This window comes from Pipra filicauda, unplaced genomic scaffold (genome assembly GCF_003945595.2).
Source record: "Pipra filicauda isolate LSUMZ 115617 unplaced genomic scaffold, ASM394559v2 scaffold360_size730234_pilon, whole genome shotgun sequence".
NCBI classification, from domain to species: Eukaryota; Metazoa; Chordata; class Aves; order Passeriformes; family Pipridae; genus Pipra; species Pipra filicauda.
This window is the reverse complement of record NW_024104488.1, coordinates 453,046-474,771: the sequence shown is the minus strand read 5'-3', so window position 1 is coordinate 474,771 and position 21,726 is coordinate 453,046. Positions and strand designations below refer to the sequence as shown.

General features: G+C 43.7%; 1 protein-coding gene and 1 long non-coding RNA gene across 10 annotated transcripts in view; one reads left to right on the top strand and one right to left on the bottom strand.

Annotated features, from left to right (window-relative positions):
- Positions 1-21,726, bottom strand: part of IQSEC1 (IQ motif and Sec7 domain ArfGEF 1) — a 336,618-nt gene that overhangs the window by 77,021 nt on the left and 237,871 nt on the right. The window lies entirely within an intron of this gene.
- On the top strand, positions 15,264-18,827 carry LOC114002503. The gene is made up of 4 exons (XR_003545878.2): positions 15,264-15,383; positions 15,551-15,622; positions 18,445-18,542; positions 18,630-18,827. It is a non-coding gene; the product is annotated as an uncharacterized LOC114002503 (long non-coding RNA).

Genomic DNA, 21,726 nt, shown 5'->3' with positions numbered 1-21,726 from the left:
TCCAGCAGTGTCTGAGAACATCCCCTAAATGTGAGGTACAGGGAGGAGGCCTCTGCAATCCATCCGACAGTCCTGGAAAGGCACAGAGAATACTGAGATATTATACATATAGTATCAAACCTCCCCATCACCTTGACCATGAGCAGACTATTGCTTTGGGCCCAAAGCCTATAACACAAACTTGAGGTTTGCAACCCTACTGCAAAGAAGAAAATAGGGTGGAACAAGCACTTACATGTTTAATTATCAACTAAACCCCTGGTTTAGGAAGTCTAGGAAGAGAATTCTGACGTCCTAGAGACAGAAGAAAAATAAAGGTAACTGTAGCTCAATAAGAAGCATTAGAAACCTTCTCCATTTCCTTGACTGGATCACCAGCTTGGATATTATGCCATCTTTCGTTTAAATTATGAACTGCAAAGTGATTGAAATGTGAAGTATTGCTCAATCAGTTTAAAATTGAACTTCAAGAAATCCAGTCATACTTGATTTAATGTTATTTTTCTTCCTACCAAAATAAACCCCTAAATCAAAGAAATTAAGACTTTTTAATCTTGCGACTCTGCATCTGATACTCTGACAACTCAGTCCTCTAGTTTTTACAGGTAAATGATGTTTTACAAAATGTACAAAAATAATTGCCCAAGCAGTTGAGTCTGTCCAAACGGTATCAGCAGCTTGCTCTGCAGTCATTCCAGAGGTTTTTCTCCCACATCACTCAGCAGTCTTTTGTTACCCACCACAAGGAATTTCTAACAAGTAACTTAAAACTAGCAGCAATGAAGCACCTATACTTACATGGTTCTCTTTCCACAAAGAATTTACCTGGGCTAAACATCAATGAAATCATTTCTTTTGCTTTGACCCTCTTATAAAGCAGTAGAGCCTGTCCTCATACTCTTCAGTTGGTGATGTTTCCTTACATTTATTTTATATTAAATATCTACTTAGAGCATACTCCAGCTATTAAGGACAAAAGTTTTGATAGCAGGAAGGTGTTGTGAGTTTGGGTTTTTTATTCATCAAATCAGCTTTCACCAATAGCAAAATACTCAAAGCATCCCTTTTTCTGCTGTCCCAAAACCTCCCCCATAAACCAGAAGGAATGAAACAGTCCAACAGTCCAAGCCGGAGTTATTTCAAACGGATTCTTCTGGAAATTCACAGGAAACAAATACATTTGGAACAATGTGGAAAGATCACCTGACAGGCACTACAAAACTCTGATTTATTCCCTCAAATGGAGACTGTGTGAGTGCCAATGGCACCTGCAAGCCTTTCCCAAGACAGTTAAAGTTTGTGCCATTATCCTTCCGTGACAGAGAGCTGGGAGGGTGGGATTTTTTGGTTGGTTAAGTCTGAAGAAAGTTCTCGCTCTGTACTTGGTAGCACTGGGATTGTGGAGAGCAAGTTGTGTTTTAGGACAGCTGCAAGGAAGAAGCAGCATGAACACTGAAGAAAGGTGAAGCCTTCCACACTGTGACAGAATGATCAAGGCTGGCCTTCAATGACAACTCACCTAAAACATAATCAAAGGAGCTCTGATAAAAACCTGCCCACAGACCTAGATTTACCCTCCTCACAATGCAAACAAAGATATGTAAAGCAAAAAAAAAACCAAAAAAAAACCACACATGTTTAAATAAAAAGCTCTGAATTCAAACCTCCCTAGCACAACAGAATTCCATGCAGAAACTGGAATTCAGTGCAAATGTTGCTTCTGTCTGGGTGTTCAGAAATAAGATTTCTCTTTCAGGTAATAATGATGGTACAACTTCCAACCCTGCTCACAGACTGGCCACAGAACTCACATGCTAATAGGAGAAACATCGGCCATTGTTTCTCCCAAATTTTCAACCATTATTTTACCGTGCAGTAAAATACACCACCCCAGTTCCTTCTCTCCTCCTGTTCCTCCTCCACCCAAACACAAGTTGAACAGTCTGTCACAAATTACTGCCTCCTTTAAGTCAAAGATACACTCTTGAAAAGACATCTGGTGAAAATTCCTACATATGCTGTACATGGCTTTACATAATTCCATGGTGGTCCTGCAGGGAATTGTAACGGCACATACACTCTCCAATTAATTCACTTCTAAAGATGAAAGATTAATTATTTTAAACCTGCTAAAGTCTAGACATTTCTATAAAGTTTTCCATACAAAATAACTTCTCGTCTGTGCTGAATTTTATTATACCAAAATCACCATGTAAAAATCTCAGGGATTCATCCCTTACTCAGACTAATTCCAACTGCCTGCCAGATTTTCTCTGTCCAGAATAGAATTTTCCTGTGCAGTGAGAGGGCTCACTCCTCACACTTTAATTCTACATAAAGCAGATTCTACATATACAACTCCGAGCATGTGATATCAACACAGAGAGGGATGCAATAAGCTTTGGGGGAAAAGAAAATCAGGGAGTTTTATTTGGGAGAACTATTTGTGCCCTGCTGCTCTCAGAACATGCTGACTCACACCTACAGCTGCAGGTGACAGAACAGCATCTCCCTGAGGGGAGGCAACTCCCTCCCTGTCCCTGAAGGAAGCAGAGAAGATCTGACTTCATGTGAAAGCAGAAGTGGCAGAATTTGGATGTAACTGCAGCTAACCAGGCCTTCTGGGGGTCTGGTAACCACAGCCTGTGCTCTGAGCAGCTCTGCTAGTGAGGAAGAGCTTGGCAAATTCCCAAAACGGGGAACAAACGCCTGGAGCAAGTCAGGCTGTGTGAGAGGAAGCATCCGGAAACACACTGAATGTTCGAAGTCTGTATCAATCAAAACATAATTTAATCAATTTACCAAAGCCATTAGAACGTTTCCCTCTGGGGCAAAGACAAAGGCACAAAAAAGCACCTCCTCTTGTCTTGTTTCTGTGAAGTGTGGCCAGACACACTCCAGCCAGGAGGCCAGACCAAAATGGGCAAGGTGCTCATTTCAAATGAGGTTTCCCTGATGGCTCCAGTAAGAGAGTTGAAGATGTAATTTTGTATTTTAAGTATACACTGGTGGTTGGTGCATTAGCTATGTTTGGAAAGTTTTCTCTGCCCCACTCTCTCTTTTTGGAGCTCGGTGGGTTTATTAGAACTGAGCCACCCAGACTCTCTCTGCCGTGCTGTCAATACAACAGTTACATAAACCTTCCTCATTGTATTTGTTGTGCTCAAAACCCAGCTACTGCAGACAGTTTTGAAATAATGCTAATATTCCATGGGCTCAAACAACAGGCACATCAGCCCTAGGGAATCAGCTGCTACAGATCACACTGCCTGGCTCCAGTGTGGGGGAGTGAGGATGCAGATCTTTACCATTATTGCTTTATTTACAGCTAAAGCATAACATACATCAGGTATAAACCCCCAAATCTGTATGCAGCTCTTAGCAACTGGTCCTTAAAAGCTGTAAATCTAAAGCTCTGTAAGCAGAGCAATCTCAAAAATGAGAGAAAGTTTGCTGGGGTAAACAACCTCTTCCCTTAGTCTTATGATTCTACTTAAATTGTGCAAATAATATGGATTTTTCAATTAATTATATTAAAATAGATAATGCTTATGATTTTCAATACAAGGTTCAATATAGATGTACATTTTTGGTTTGCAGTATGGAAAGGCTGCTGTATAAATAATCCAAGTGACAGATTGAACTAAGTGACATAGTGTCATAATTCCTCTGGTAGGATAAAACCAGGACGTAGCTGACAGTAATCAGAATAACCTGAGAGGCTTGAGACAGGTGCTGGAACAAAGACTCTACTGAAATAGCTTTGTATTTATACTCAGTATTTATACCCAGAGTATTCTTATACAAAAAATACTCTAAGAGATAAAACTCAACTACCTTTGCTTGAAGAAAGCAGAAACAATTTAGCTTCGAGAGGCATGTCTGGCTCTTCTGTTCATGTAAATGTGGCATTTCATATTAAAATGCTGCAGTGAAGTAGACTAGTTATTATTTCACCTGACACTGCTAAAGAGCATTTGGGTCAGTCAGCACAAAGAGCCAGATCTTCCCTGGTGCCAGCTCTGAGCAGTGTCCTGCTGCTCTCGGATGAAGCTGTCATTTCCCCACGGGACAGGATTTAAGGTCAGGTGACATAATATGCATTTTACTTAAGCTGTGCTGTTTTACGAAAGTAAAAGTCTATCAATATTTACGTTTTCACTAAATCTTTCAGATGCATCTTGCTAGAACTTACTCCTGCTGGCAAGAGAACGCAGTACAATCACTCTCAGAATGATAAAATGAGGCTCCTTCTCGTTCACAGACAAATCTGCATTGAAATCATCCTCCTGCAGTGTGGGGAAACACACACAGCTTTGGGAAAAGCCTTCCCTGAACAAAAGGTTTAAGCATCTTTAGGGACTTTGCCTCATCCTAAGATGAAGAGAGTATTCTGGCTGTACAAATATACACACAGATAAACAAGACAGTGATTTTCAGGGCAGGAGACACCAAGAAGATTATTATTAGCAGGACTATTCATCTGTGTTTTCCCAATATGGCTTGTTTCAGAGTTGCTCTTGATTTACAGATGGATAATGAAACAAGTGTGATCTTATTGGAGCAAAAACATATGAAATGAAGGGAAAAACACTGGAAAATGAGACAAAACCACAGTAAACGTATTCAGCGACGTCCAACACTTCCAAAAAACTTTATAGTCCCATTGAAACTGCACTGGCTGCTATCAACCACCCTCTGGGAATCCCAGCTGAGGAGACACAGAGCCACCATGTTATTTTGTTCAGGTTTTTTCTAAGCCACAGAAAGAGTGCATTGCAGAAGGTTAGTAAACACATCACACTGTAATTACTTTGTTCCCTCTCTGCGTAGTAAAAGCTCATATATTTTTTACTGCATATTCCAACTCAGATTTTATACTCTTTATATTATGGCACCCTGTAAGAAAATATAAAATCTACATTAATGCCTTATGTGCAAGTATGTTTTGTAGCGGAATTTATAAATATTAACAAGATAAAATTTGCAAGCACAAAAGACACCATTTACAGCTGTAAATGTTTAATTCTGAGGGAACGGGAATAACATTTTCATCTTCATGCAAGTCATGAGCTATATTAAAAGAATACTTGTAAACAAAGTGTTCAAATAGCAGGACAAACCAGTTCTGATCAGAGGTGATTCAGAGTCTTTTCTGTTACCCTTTCCAGTCTTAGTTCAATATATGACTTTAAGGTCTAAAATATCTACTTGGTATTGGTAGGAATCTGGAAAATGGAAGCCCAGATGATAATCTCAGTTTTATTAATCCAACATACTCTTCCCTGGGTAATCAGTATTACTGCCAATACCAAGAGCTGGGTTTTATATTTATAAAACCCTTTTCCTAAATAGACAATGAAAGTCTGCCAAGGTCCTCCCCCAATAACCCACTGGATGAAGGGTCACAATACTCATCACCACAATACTCATCACACGAGCAATGGACCAACACCTTCAAAAATTAGTTTAAAGCCACAAAATAGGCTTTTGCCTTTAAAAAATTAAATAAAATGGCACAGTCACCTTAGCAACCAAGTTCAGAGCTTCTGGAAAAAAAACAAAATCTGGATCCAGGATTGAGGGTGGGAATTTCAAGGGCACATTGGAAGAGTCTGGTTCTCATGGGACACCACAGGGCACTGGAAAACCGATCTCTGTTTGTACTCCTGAAAATATGTGCCTGTTGCTGACAGCACACAGGGCTTTGCTTTGGGAAGTCTCAGCCCTGGTGTCTCCGTTTAGATGATTTTTTTAAAAAGTGAATAGTCACAATAGCTGAACTTTTGCAATTGCCAAAACAAAAATTATCATATTTACAAACTCTTCCCTCCAGAGACCCCCTGGCTGGAGTAGGGGATGAAACTAAAGCATTGCAGTGGCACTTGCATTTTCCCATCCCTGAACCAGGAACTCGAGCTCTCCTGTTCCTTCAAGGCCAATGAAGGGCAAACTCTCTTTTGGGGAGGGTGATCAGGAAATAACCTGACTAGATTAATTTCTCACTTCTAGGATCACCAAAACGTTTGGAAAAAGAATGAGCAGAAAATGAGAACGCTCCCAAGGATCAGATTTCTACACAGCTCACAACCTGGATAGCTCTTCCTCCTGCCCACAGTCACTGCCCCCACACTGAGGAATGCAGACATCCTATTTGATTTTATTTACATATGCAGCACGAGAGTTCCCAAATTTCACAGATATACAAGCAGATTAATACACAAAGAGGGTCACAAACATTCAGAATGAACCATAATGCTTTTGTTGCTTTCACTTCTAAGATTCAACCCAAGATATTAATGGGAAAAATGAATCGTAACAGGAATAAAGAGTCTGTCAGTTATGAACTTCCCTGTCTGTGCATCATGCAAACCAGAATTCTGCACTATCCTGCCATAGGAGGATGCACAGCGGTGTCAACATCCCAATGATGGCTTGGGAGAAACATCCCTTTGGTGATGGACAGGGGCAGATGAGGCAGGTTGTCAGGAGGTCACTCCAAGTCAACATTTTAAAAGATATATACAAAAAGGCTGCCATAAAGTACCAAAACCCTAAACTCCTTAGGAAGAACACTTGCAACACTGCAGAGGGATAACTGAAGGACTTTGCAATCACCTGAAAAGGACTATTTATTTCTTCCCTCTGGGCTGGCGTGAGGTGTGGGGATGGTTTTATTCCCTCGTATCTGTCACTGCCCATGGGAGTGCAGAACAGCACGGCAAAAAGAACACTGCAGGACAGAGAGGGGCCCCAGGGCTGTGCCACAAAGCAAGCGGCACAGAGAGCAAAGCCTTCCATCTGAAATGGGACTGAAGAAAAGCCTTCCAGGTAACCAAGCTGCCGTCCTGCCCAGGCCAGCCCCTGCCCCGGCAGCAGCCAGGACCTGCTGAGATCATGGGCAGATCATCGCCGGCACCACCGAAGGGAATGTGCTGATGAAGGTATTTTCCAAACCAGTAAATAAACAACAGCGCAACCTAATTCTCAGGTATAAACAGGCAGGCAAGGGAAGATGAGCTGCTATTAAACTCTTTAGGTACAATTTACAGCTAATTGCCTTTCTCAGCGGAAAACCCCCCATCCCTCCCCAACCAGCTCCAGCTTCCCCAAGGTTTAATTGCCTGCTCAGACTGGGATGGGAGGCTGAGGAGCGTCTCCAGCTGTACATCCAACAGGGGCAGCTCAGTAGACGTGTGGAGTTCTGGTGCTTTTCTTTGCTGCAGGCCAAGAGTTCCAGGAAGGGAAAACCTCGTGTCTTCTGTCTCTCATTAAATGTTGGTGCACCATCGTAATTACAAAATACCATCTGAGAGGCCTTGCAGTCCTTTTCCAGCTCCAAAAGGCATCTTAAAACTTATTTCACAAACAGAAGAATTGAAATAAGGGGAAAGGGTATTTATATTTATAATATGTATATAATATTATATATTTTATAATATAAAATATTACAATATAATTTAATTATAGATAATCATTATACATAATATTTTATAATATAAAATCATATATTTATATAATTGATGTAATAAGGGGAAATGTGTTTATATTTAAATTATAAATATTTTCATATAAATATATTTATTATATTCATTGTAGACTACTAAGACTGTACTTATGAGGTGCTGGATTATTCATGCCCAGAATCCAGTTGGCCCTTTTGCTCCAGTCATTTCACTACAACACAAAATGCCATAGTAGTTACCCTGGGGTGTAGAAACTGCTGGAGGCACACAGAGTCCTCTTGGCCCTGAACTGTCCATGGTGTTATGCTTGAATCTTTAAAGAGTAAATAACCCTTTATTGATTAAACTGCTTTTAAAACCAGTATTTTAGTCCCTTGATTTTACATGTGTATATGTAATTTTGCAGGCAGACACAATATGCTTTTTTTTTATCTCTACAGAACGTACTTGCTCTCAAACCCCAGGGGTGAGGCAAATGAGACAGCAGTGCAGGGTAGGATGCAAGAGCATTTTTAAATTAGCCTACAACTGACTTGAGAGCAGCATCTGAAACTGTGTCCTTACGACAGCAGAAAGGTCTTCTTAAATGAATTCCAAAGGAAAAACATTTACTTCTGTGCACATTGCAGTCATGTATGTCCTCTGAATGATAATAGAGAGACAGAAATAATTTGTGAGATAACCAAGCTCCACAGTTTGTGTTGTGTATCTTCCTGTTTCAAGCCACACACTGCAGGGGGCTGTTTGGCTATTTTTAGCAATGTTCTTATGCTAACATATCCTACTTTACCCCATGTGTAGAGACACAAGTATCTCCCAGCTCTCAACAGCTCTTCACCTGCATCAATTCAGCCTCCACGACTGTCATTACTCCAGGTCATGTTTATCTTCAGGTCAAGTCTCCTACGGTAATAAGTAGGACTTCTGTAGCAGTTTTATATTGCTAATCTGCTTCCATTACCTTCAAAACAAGCTGTAAAAATGCATTTAAAAGCGCTCACCTCAAATTTATTTACACAGTGTGGATATATACTGGAATAAAAACCGGGCAAGTTCTCATCTTCCTTCTGGAAGGAACAATAAAACTGCCCAGTCCCCAGTGTGATATAAAGTTTTCTTTATGATACTCTGTGTATAGGAGGTACTCCTGGTTTTACGGCCCAGCACAGTAAGGACCAGATGGTTTTGGACATGGGCATTGCCACATGTCAACCTGTCCAGAAAAGAGCCAATTTGAGTAAAACAACTATCTTTTATTCTTTGCCCTGACCCTCCCTCTTTCCTCTATGAGAGAAACTCTGTGGGAGCCAATTCATGATGTAGGGGAAGAAAGGTCACGTCTCTGCTTCAACAGCCTTTCGTGGACCTCCTCTCCACTCTACACCAGCTCTGTATTTCACCCTGCCTAAAAGGGGGAAGAGGGAGAGCTCAGCCATCCATCAGGAGCTGAGGGTTCAGCCTGGGAGAAGCTTTTCAGCACAGCAGGGACAGTGCCTGGCAGGGTGCTTGGAGAGAGGCAGGAATTCAGGCTCCTCCACGGGGGAAGCAGCTGCAGAGGCTCATCCCCACCCAGCAGAGCCTGGAGCAACTTCAGGAATCAGGAACAACTTGAACCCTCTCGGCCTTGGTGTCATGACCCACTCAGACTCACCAGCTGGAAGGTGCAGAGCTCTGGGTGCCCGAAGCCACCCAACCCCACCCCAAAGCCACGCTCCCAGCTGAGCCCGGGCTGCCCCCAACGTGCTGCCCCGACACGGGGCTGTGGGAGCAGCTTCCCAGGGCTCTCGGGAGAGCCAGGAGGGCTCCCCCGACTCGTTATGCAACAGGCTCACAAATAGTTCATTGAGCACAGGCCTGAGGATTAGTCTGGTTCAGCTGGACACTGGAGCTTAATCCTCGCCAAGCAACAGAGTGTGGCAAAGGCATTCCTCGGATTTGCTGACAGGAGGGATCTGCTGCCAGAAGCCAACCAAATATGTAAGCTTTCAGAACACAACATTTCCTTAGACACTCAAAATGTCTATTCTCTATTACTCCTCATAGTAATTACATCAGGCAACTTCACATTCAGTTGTCATGAAATGCCAGCTTGCTCTAGGAAAAACATGGGAGGTGGCATTTTAGTCCTATTGCAAATGACAGTTCAGGGTCAGCAGCAGGGCACAGCTGAGGGGAACTTATGGAGGAGAATCTTGCAGTGCTGGCACTAAAAAGGGCTCTGCTGCAAATTTTACTCCCAGTTTTCTCTGAAGTAAAGCAACAGTTAAGCTCTGAGTGAGTAAGAACGGTGTTGTCTTGGCTGCCCCTCCGTAGACACACATTTAATTATTGCAGATCCACAGAAGAACCGATTATGTTCCAAATTAAACTCCCTCTCTTGTTTCTGCCCTTTAATGTGCTGACAAACGAAAGCATGAAATGATTTGTATTCATCATCAGGATGGCTGGGAGAGGTTCAGAGCTTAGAGATGCAGCCAGGCCAGGACAAAACTGTTCCTACTCGCGAGGGAATTTTAATTGCAGATGTTTTGCACAAGGTAACAAGGAATCTCTGTGCTGAGACTGCAAGGAAAAAACAGTCTGAGAATTCTGTTCTGTATTTATAGAATTAGAAAATGGTGACCATTAAATTGGGATTACATCACCACTGAGCCAACACCTCATCTCTCTTGGTGGTGGTGATCTCAACCACAGAACTCACTACTCCACCCTGTTTTGGCAAATAAAAATAAGCAGCTGTTTGGAGCATTTTGTGAATACTGAAAATATATTTCCTCATATTCTGGCTAACCATTTCTCTCTCTTCTTTTTTTTTTTTTTTTGGTGATAAAAATGAATAGAAAAAGAGATTCAGTTATTAGAAAAATGCATTTCCAGTCCTCTAAGGAAGTTTATGGAACCTTGTAGAGAAGGACCAAACCAGCTTTTGTAAAGTCACAGAATCACAGAATATGTTAAGCTGGAAGGGACCCACGAGGATCATCAAGTCCAACTTCTAGTCCTGTTTCAGAACTGTATAATAAGAAATAAACAGGTTATTCCAACCCAAAGTTCCTTCCTCTTAATTTAAAGGTCCATAAATGTGCAGCACTCTGGCAGCCAAACAAAACGGATATTTTCCCACAAAGAAACCCTTCTTGATTGGTACAGAAAGAGTCTTGGCAAGCAAAGCACATGTCAGGAGCTAAAATGGACACTGCACTGAGGGGGAACTGCCCGCTGGCTCCTCCACCCTGACAAGGGAACTGTGTCACTGGGGGGGGAAGGGTGGATTAAAATTGTCTAGTGTAGGAGTCAGCCCTGCAGATGAAGGGAGAAGACGACCCTCGGGCAGAACCCTGTGAAGCCTCTGCTGACCAGGGGCAGCTCCACCTCCCCGGTGAGGCCGGGGCAGCTCTCTGTGCTCTGCCAGGCTGTCCCAGGGCTGGGGGAGCACCAGAGCTGCTGTCCTTTGCCAGGACACCACCAAAGGATTTCAGTGTGCAACACAAACGCCTTCCTACAAATAAAGCACCTATTCAACAGCCAACAGCCTCTGTGGTTTCTTCACACAAGCACAGCCAAAAAAACGTGCCCTTACGCAAGGGTTGCCGTGGCTGTGCTGCCTCACAGTGTGCTCACCAACGTCCCACCAGCTGTCTGGGGACAGCAAACCTGCTATTTCGGGATCAGAGAGGCCTGGTCACAGAAGGCATTATATAAAGTACCTCAGCTGGCCAGGCTTGACCTCACCCAGGGTTCGGCGAGGGTTTCTCAAGTTGGGGCCGTCAGAATCCGGCAGATGAAGGTCAGGTTCAGAGGAGGGAGTTAGATACTGCACAGGCATAATTTAGTGTCACAGAAATGCCTTCCAGAGCCGTGCCACCATTCTTCAGCTAATAGGGTGGTTATTTAAAGAAAGAAGGCTCTTTGCAGTGATCCAATCATTTGGAACAGGACTGCTGTGCGACCAGCTTTGGTCACACATTTTTCTATTCTTATTTAGGGAACAGAGACCATCTAGTTATTTCTGCACAACTGAAAAGATCAATTAAAATATTAATTTCCATTAGTTCTGATTCTCTAGAACACTTGCAGACAGAGCACCTGTCAGAATCAGACCAAAGCTGGCAAAATGCTCAGGAAGGGCTTAGTAGTTCAACAGTAAGTCTCAAGTATTTCCATTTCACTTCATGCCCACAAGCCTTTATTTCTTTTACATTACCAATACAAGGCAGTCTCTGCTCTGTGCTGTCAGGACAGAGTCACAAATTGGTGTCTCTATCCTTAGGGAAATAGTGCTGTGACAGGTACAATCAGGCAAGGCAGGCTCTCATTAACTGTTCAGGTGCATGAAAACAGTCAGGCATTTTTCCCTCTAAGAACTGAAGGAATGAAAACACACCAATTTTAAGTTGTGAAAGATCACATATGCACATTTAAGAGCTCTAGCTAACTGTGGGAGGTGGTCACAGCATTACCTCAGAATTTCACTAACTTTGTTAGTATTTAGACTGGTCACAAAATAGATTCAGAGGTACAAAGCACAAAATGTCACACAGCCAGTCTAAATTCCCCTTGCTGCAGGAATGATAAGTTTTGCATCTCCTGACAGATCGTATCTGATGGCTTTAGGACTTAGACTAGCTCATCATTTGACCAACTGACCTCTGCAGAGGGACCTACTTCCTCAGACCAAACCCACGCACAGTTCCTCCTCCTCTTTCTAACAGCCCACTTTTGCCACCAAGGTACCAGAAATGTGCCTCAGGAGGGGGGATTCTCTGCACAGAGTGAGCAGACAGAAACCTCTGTACAGCAAGTTCCAGTACCCACCACCCCAGGCAGGCTGAAGTTTGCTGCTCAGCAGTTTGTGTGAGCCATGAATTAAGGTGGCTGGCTGGCTGGCTATCAAAGATCATCAAGAAAAATCCTGTTATATCTTCATATGCTTGAAAAGCATGAGCATTTCTTCACTTTGATACATGTCCCTGTTTTCTGTTCTGCTGTGAGCTGTAAAGTTCAATCACCAGCTTCATATTTCATCTCCCACACCTCAAATTCCATCTGGTTGTGTGAGAAACAAATGTACACTTGGGTATTGTTCTAAACAGAGGTCAGCAGAGACATTTACCCACCATGAGGGTGCTGTAGCTGCCTCTGGGCACACCCAGGGAGCAGTGATGCTTTGCTGAGATATGGGAGGATGAACAACCAGCTCCTCTCTGCAGGTACCTCCCCACAGAAGGAGGGATGACGTTCCAAGCAGTGCCAGCATCCATCACTTCTCACTTGGCTCCCTCACACTCACATCTGTGGTTGCTTGAGCCTGTCCTTGATACCAAAACCACACAGGCAACATCCTCAGGGGAAGGATCAGGCACAGGGAACTCGATTCTGAAAGTCTACAGTGAGAGAAGTCATGACGAGGTGTGAAGTGACAGCACAAACCCGGGGAGGACAAAGCATCTTTCAGCCCAGGGGCTGATGGACATAAAACTGGGTTTATGTCTCACTGGGGTGTCCATGGAGGCAACTACAGAGGAAACTGCTTCTATAGATGAGCTGCATATTCAAAGATATATTTTCTCTGATGTCCCTCAGTGACCTCATTGTTTCCCCCTGAAAAGGGTAACTGCACATGCTTGCTTTTGCTTGTGTTTTCTTATATGATCCCAATGAATTTTCCTCAGGTGATCCCACAGATCCCACAGCTCCTGAGAAAGTTCATGGGCTGCTGGAAAACTGAGATCAACAAAGAATCATGGGACCATGAAAATGGCTCATGTGCAGAGGGCTCCAACATCATCAAACCTCCTATATTTGTAAATTTTTAGGAAAAATTCATTGCACGCCAAATATTTTTTTCACTCAATAAATTATATATTTACAGTAAAAAAGCTTCCTTTTTCAATATTCTGAAGAATAGACTGAAGCACAGACTTTAAAAAAAAGTGTACAGTAAGCGTTAATATTTGATTCTCCACATCTGACCTATTTTACACTTTACCATTTTACATGTTACAATTTGTTACTCCAGGTAACCCAGCTCTAATAGACACGAGCCTATATTTAATCCAAAGCACCCAGACAATCACTACATAGTCCGTGAATTTGAGACAGAATTTACTCAATTCCATTTTAATTTCTATTGTGTGTAAAAGTGTTTAGAGTGTGAGCCTTGCTAAGAGATGACAGAATATCATTATACAGTAATTCAGATGCTTTCAAGGCTGCTAAGAAACCTCCACTATAATGACAGGCCTTGTGAAGCACTTGGAAATGCTGTTTCATCCATTCTAGACAGGCTTAGGATAAGAAAATTCATATAATAAGATCATATATTTACAGAACATAGGCTAACCTTTAAACTTTCTGTAATCATATTATCCTGAATCATACAAGACCTGCAGCATTGGCATCACATGGTCCTTCTGAGTTGAGATTTTTTCAGTTTGTTGTGAGCAGCAGAAAATTTGGGAGGACATTCCTGCAAGATGTGCATCGTTCTTCTTATCCACGGTCCTCCTCTCAAGGGCTCTGAAATTCTTTAGCAAGGCTGAACATCAGCTTCCTTTAAAAACACTGAGCTCAGGAAAGGGAAAACAGCTTGGCTTAGTATTTACGTGCCAAGATAAATAAAAATGTCAGAGGAAGTGAAATTTTAAAAGATTGGGTAAACACCCTGAGAGGGTGGCTCACTTGTATGTTCAAATACCCACACATTTTTTGGTGGTTTTGTTTTTCCCATAGGAAAAGCAACTGGAAATAAAATCTATTCAATAGCACAGTTGCACTGTGCTCACAAGCAAGGGGAAGATGAGTCTAAGATGAGGTTTGGTCAGGTCCCATTTGGCTCCCAGCAGATGTGGTTCCCTTTCATCAGCACTGGGTTTCTGTTCCTGTGACCATGTTCTTACCATGGCATGTGCAGCACCTGCTTTGTGCTCTCCAAAACATCAGCCCAAAAGTGGGATTTAGCTCCCTTTGAATCAGAAAGCCCAGCTTTGGTTCAGCCAAGGTATTAGTCAATCCAGGCAGCAAACATTATATACAGTTTTATCCACTGAATTCTGAGCAATTGATAAGGGAGACAAAGCAGCACCATAATGATAAATCAAGGAACACAGTTCTCCAGCTTTCATTCAGAGAATGAAAGTCTTCTCACCACAGTTTGTCCTACTCTAATACCAAAGTCTAAGATCCAAACTGGATCTTAGGACATTCACTCAAGGACATCCTTCAGAAATATATCTATCTATCTATCTACATCTATATATCTCAATATTGTGTTCATCTTGGGTTTGAATGCTGCTTTCCCTTTTATAGACAAATAGTTTTCTAACAGAAACAAATAAACTAATAAAAGGCAACTTCTTACATATCTCCACTGTCACACTTCCACTGTAACCTGCAGTTTATACTTTCGGGAGTCATGAGAGCTTCTAAAACAGTTAATAATGCCAGTTTTGGGAACATGGACACCAGTGCACTGGGAAGGCTGGATAAAGGGGCAAACTTGGTTGTTCACAATCTGATTAAAATCTAAAGCTACACAAACAAAAAATTCCACTCATCTGCTGGTTTGGTGCACAAACTGGATTTCTTCAAGATGTCCTGTTTGGCTTCCAGGAACCAGTTTATCGAGGCAGAAGCAGCTGGGATGTTTTGCTGGGCGCTGAAACCTTTTTTCAGTGGGCACAGCAGTTCAGATCAGCTATTGTGAGCAGAAGGATATGCAAAGGGATGATGTAACAGTACCCAGAATGCTGTATGGAAGCTGTAGCATTCAGACAAAAAACTGGAGCCTGCCAGAGCAAAAAGCTTGCACAGCAAACAGAACACTAAGTGCAGGCACAAGGGTTTCAAGCCCTGATAGTGCTCCCGACCTCAAGCACCGGTTCTGTTCTGCTCAGATGGAGCCAGCAAACACTTGTGGTATTGATATGCAAACATGCACACCAGGCATTTGCTTTATTTCAGCCTTCCCAGACCTGACACTGCTGTAGCAAACAGCTTGTAGCAGGATGCAGAAAGCTCAGCAGCAATGTGAATTGCTGGGGTTTTGCTCCTTTTGCATACTAATACTTTGTATTCTCCTCCAGCTGACAGCTCCTCCTTTCACTCCCACTGATGGCTGAGCTCCGGAGCCAAACAGAAGTTGCTCATAAATCTCGGTGGGTTTCCTTATCTGATCCCAAGAAGCGGGTGTGAGGGCTGAACGGAAAGCTGGGGCTGGGCTTTTGCTGGGTCTCCTGCAGGAATGGGGACAGGACAAAACCGGAGCTGTCGGAGCTGCGGAGGCTGCAGCAGGGGGCAGGGGCCGGGCAGGACGGGTTCCCTGGTCCCTTCAGCACTGCCTGGAGGGTGAGTCTGTGCTCCGGGGCCTGCTGTGCTGGCAGTGGGACACGGCCAGTCCTGCACAGCCACCCCGGGGAGCTGCACACTCCACAGCAGCTGATCCCACGGGAAGAGCTGGCTCCAGACTGGGAGCCTGCAGCATTCCTCTGCTCCAGGGCTCCTCTCCCTGGCACACAAAGCCTCCTCATCCTCCCTGGGCAGGTAAGCCACGCTCGGGGCACGTTCCTGGGCCCCTCATCCCCCTGCCCGCCGGTGCAAAGGTTGTGTGGAGCTGGCTGGGAATGCTGTGCTGCTCGGGCAGGGGCAGGGGGGCTGGATGGCAGCGGGAGGTTGTGCTGGGCGAGCAGAATCCCAGTTCCTGAAGCGTGGTGCAGGAGAGCAGATTAACAGAGCAGCCAAGCAAGCAGCAGTGGCGAGTATAAAGTTCAGGGTGGGATGAAGTGACAAAACAAATGGCATTACAGAGGAGTCCCATGACAACAGGACTCACAGTAACACACAAACAGGAAGGGAAAAGGAGGGAAGGAGAGCAGAGTGAAATTTAACCCTGCAGTTATTTTCTTTGGCTTGTTTCCTTTCCACCCAGCTTTCCACCCTTCCATCAGCAGGCTCATGTTCCCATCACTCCGATCCCCAGCAATGCTTTTGAAATTCATGTGTGCCACTGATTTAAGAGCATAATGGCCCAGATAAGCTCTTCCCTGGGTTACAAATGCCTTATGCTCAGACACTTCAAACTGGGTGTCGCTCTCCCCTCCCCATTTCCCATCTCACCACTTCTGTTGCTGATTACACAATGGTGTTTTATTTCTCCATCAGTCCATTCATCATCTTAATCAAGAGATACAAAACATCATGGTTATACTAATGTGTCCTACAGATAGTATCCAATAGTAAGGTCTTGTTACCAGTAAATATTTTCCTATGGCCCTTTGCTGGAAAGAAACACATCTGAGGCCAGCCCTCTTTGGCAGCAGTAATCAAACAAGGAAAAAGAGAGCAGTGTCTAAAAGGCTATACACTTTTTTTTCTTCTTTTGGAACTGAATCCAAGAATATCCTCTGGATGGAGCCCTGTGGAAGGGGCACACAGCTGAACCAACACCCTTTATTGCTCACTCTGAGTAACATAATAGATGTGGCTGCACAACAGGCCACTTTCTGCAGCACATTCTTTGATCCCTGTGTTCTCCTCCGCTGATTGCTGCCTTCAAAACTCCTTCAATTGATTCAATTCTTGGCTTGAATCTTAGCAAAATACTGTTGGAGTGCACAACATCAGTATGGAACTATCTGCCTCCAGCCCGAAGAGGTCATCACAACCAACCCCTCACCCCACAAGATCCAGCCCAAAGAGGTCATCACAACCAACCCCTCACCCCACAAGACGTTTGGGTTTCTCCCCTTTGCCCTCCAACTGCATCACAGTTGTGCTGCTGATGCTTTCTGCCTCTGCAGGGTGGATTTCAGCAGTGCCTAGCGCTTGGGAAAACTGGAAAAGACTGGGAAAAAGCCTTTTCATGAGTATCATTTTCCTGTGTGTCTGTAAATATTAGTTGTTTCCGCTGTTTTGATTGCTGTGCTCATCATGGCGAGTTCAAGGCAGCCCAGCTGTGCTTCCCTGTATTTGAATAACACACAGAAGTAAAAAGCAGGATGCTTTACAAGATACTCTGTAGTGTATAATGTGTGATTACACCCATTTCAGTTGCACTGTCGATTCAGCATTGCCTGCAAGACTCTGAGTGGAACTCACTTGGAGATCTGGTTTCACCCGAAGGAGCTAAAAATGTTTGCCAGCCACCATGTTCTGCAGATGTCACGTACACAGCACCTCCAAACACACCAAATCACACTTGGAAACATTGCTTTCTCTGTCTCACTGATCAAGCACATGGAAGTGATACTGCCTGATGCTCCCAGGCTGCTGGGAGAGCTCAGCACTGCAAGGAGGGTTTCTAGAATTTGACTCTGCTCTAAGATCAACTTTCCCCTGCAGCTGAACAAACCGCTCTCTGCCTTCCTCTCCCTCAGTCTTTCCATCTGGAAAAATGAAGACATTTGCATCTGTACTGTGGGTGCCTGTGCTGTGCATATAAATCACCAAATGTTTATAAAACTGATTTGAGGAGAAAAAGTTAAGTATTTCTGATTTAATGTGTTTATTTTTATGTTCATGGAACAAAACAAAAAACAACAAACCCCACAAACCCAGGATAATTCATCAAGGATCTGATCCAGAGTCCATGAAATTAATTTTCCTTAAGTTTATGGCCCAGGCACCTCAGGCCTGATATTAAATATGAAGGAGTTCTCATTGCAGCTCCAGATGAACATCTACCAGCTATCACAACAGAAAATATGATAACAACAGCAGCAGGCTCAGCTCTCCTCCCCCGCCAAACCACATCCTCAGAATGCTACCCAGTACCTCAGAATGCTACTACACTGAGTAGTGACTGTCAGCACCCAAATTAGCACTTCCCAGTACAAAAGGCCACTACACCCCTTGGACAGCATCAGCTTGGTTCATGTTCCCACTCCTCAAATTAGGAAACTTCTAACAAAGTGGCTAAAACTCTTCCTAAACTCCATCTGCCCAGTCTTCACATGTACAAGGCCTGTGATTTTTTTTCCAGAGACCTAAAGGAATGAGGAGCCTGGGTTAAACTGAATTTCAGGAGGATTTTTCACTTTGGTGACTGTAGCTGTAGGAGGAAGCAGTTTTTTGTAAGAGGTACAGACATACAGTTTTGCCTTGCTGAAAAGCAAGTTTTTTAAAAAAGTTGAGGTTTTTCCTTTCATCTCCATTCTCATGCTTCAGGAAGTGACTTAGTTTTCCAATGGGCACATCACAGCAGCCTGGTAACCTTCCATGCTTCGGCAAATCTGAAGTTTCTGCTCCTGAAGGAGTCCCCTCTAACAAATGCAGTGGCTTCTGCCTGGGAGAAGTCTCAAAAGAAGATCCAACTTGCCTGCAATTTTTTCCTCCTGAATAAAAATTCTCTCCTGGAAAATGTGAGCTTCCTTCTGAAGCTTTTCAGTTCACTGAAGGCTGGGGAAGAAGTAATGTCACAGCATTGGGAGACCAACACTACATCTGCATAATGCACCTGTTTAAACTCCTGCTGCCTCCATGTCACCAAAACTTCTGGCTGTCCTTGCTGAGGATGCATTTCTTACTGTGACAGTGTTGCTGTTCACTGGGAAGAGTCTTAAAAAATGAGGGCTGTCCATGGAATACCCCCTAGATAACCCCTGCTGCCCACCAGAAATCCCCTGCACAGTCCCAGCCTCACCCCCAGTGTTCCCCAGCGTGAGCTTCTTTTGTTCCAGCAGCACAGGAGCATCAGAGATGCTGAGCATCCTCCTCAGAGCCCTGCCTGCTCACCACTAGTGTTAAACACATTAAAAACAAGCTGAATTTGTTGGTAGAGCAATGCAAAGGTGCCCCAGCCTCAGGCAGCTGCTGATGCACCGTTTGCCCTTCACCCAGACTGTCTCCCACTGGCAGCTGTGTCTGTGCAAATGAGGGTTTATGGCTGTGCTGCTGCTCAGCACGGGGACATTCCCTCTTACTGGAGTCCCTCCGGCACACGGAGCACGACTGCACCGGGAATGAGACGTGCCTTGTCTCTCTGCTCTCCACAAAATAAGGACTTCACCCAGAAGGACTTAAGTCCCCCAAATCCCCCCTCAATTTGTGTACAGAATGCCAACCTTTCACGCCCAATGTGCACAATCCCTAATGTCCAGGCTACAGGGAAGCCAAAACCATGCCTGGAAAGGCTCTGAATCTTCAGGCATCTGACCACAGATATAACTACAAGCACAAGTACTGCAATTCTAATTATATGCAAATATAAATTCAAAACCTATAGTTTTTCTTCAGCTGCAAACCAGTATTTCCTATTCCATTTAACTGAGGTAGAAACCTGTGTGAACTTATTTATTTCAGAAACAAAAAGAATTAGGAAAAAACCCTCGTAGATTACTACTTTCCAACGGTATCATGTTTAAACCTAAATGATAATTTAGTGACAGAAAAAGTCATTTTAATGATATATACAGTAGTATTTTTCTCTTCCTCAAGCACTTACAAAAGCAGGAAGCAGAGTTTCTCCCTTGGTGGCTGGACCCATGGGTGTTGCACGTGGGTGAGATGGGTGGCCCATTCCTCAGGAGCCCAGCACGGACTGGGCTGGGGAAAAGGAGAGAGCCCCACATTCCTCCTCAGCTGTGCTGGGCCACACACAAGGCCTGGCAGAACATGGGAGAACAGAAGAGTCTGGAGTTGAAGAAGCCAGGCTGAGTGTCCGTGCCTGTGACCTTCTCAAAGTGACAGTGTCTCACCCCCAAACACCCTGTGCTGCACCGCTGCCACACCACTGGCACCTCTCAGTCTGCTTAAAGACACTCTGGATTTCGATGCTGATCTCATTTCACCCCCCAAATCTGTTGACCAGGGGACCTTCACAGTGTACAAAATGTAGGTCCAAATTCACTGTTTTCATCCCATCCCTATTCCACAGCACAGAAACACTGCTGACATTCATATCAATGAGCATATGACAAGTCAAGGTACTTCTCATTCTGTTTATAAGAATTCCCATAAAACAGCACTCTGGCTGTGAATTTTAACTCAGCTTATGACTTCAGTGTATTTTTCAGCCCTTTACTTCCAGCTGTTTGTAGAAATTAAAAGCTCCATAAGCCCACTGTCTCCAAACCAAACAGCTGTGCAAAGCCTAAAAGCATCAACTGTGCTTCTACGACTTTTTGAGAAGCAGCTCATCTGAGACCTTTGGTTTTTACATGGGAATCTTGCAACTTCCTGCCCTGGTGCTGGTGGCAGCTCCGATTTCTGCTTCCCTTGTTCCAACCACTCCGTAGCTTTGAGGGAACACGGTCAAACCAAACCCAAAGCGGTTTTGAATAACTGGTACTTGGGAAAACCAGCACCAATTAATACCACATTAAAATAAAAATATATCAATCTACTGTCATTAATCGAATATCTTTTAAACCCAACGACCCTGACAGGTATTAACAAAGTTGTTGTAAAAAATACATTAAGCCCAAGAAATGCCTTACAAATACTAAGATATAAAAAACCAAACTCAACCCCCTAACTGCCAGCCAGCCCTTATATAAGCACAGAACACCTCCAGACCCAGGCCAGTGCATGGGCTGTGCTTGGGGAACTCTGCTGAGAATCTATTCACATGTGTGTCCCATGAATCCACACCTTCCTATGGACAACACAGCCAGGAGATTGATTTTTTATAACCCTGGAACACACTCATGGTTTGCATAAACCCCTCCTTTCCCAACTGCATCGATTGCAGCGATGGAACAGAAGGGTTTCGCCTCCCCAAACATTCTGCTCCCTCTGCTGTAGCATTGTTTATTGTTCTGGTGATTTATTTAAAAGCAGATACACAAAGAGGAATAAATACATCCAGCAACAAAATCACCAGAAATTCACCCGAAGGGATTCAGGGTGGGCACGGGCTTGACTGACGAAATGCAAATAAGAAACCTGAACCCACAGCCCGGAATCAATGCGAGCAATCTACATAACACAGCACATCAGCTGCGATGATTAACATCCTTATTTTTCTGCTGAGAACTTGATATGCATTTCTAAGGATGAAACACGACATTCCCTTATTTCCAGCAAGTTAAATGGATAGCTCTGCCTTGAAAAGCCTGGGTTTCTATCATCAGCAGGGAAGCAAAACCTTTGTACATGACTACTTCAGGCAGAACAGAAAGCTGTTTAATTAGAAAATGTCATCTGCTGCACCCACAACGCCTTGTTTTGCCCCCCCCCCAGCCCAATACGTGCACAAACAGAATTTATTAATATTCCCTCCGCCGTCAGCCCGATACATTAAATCATGATACATTAAATCATC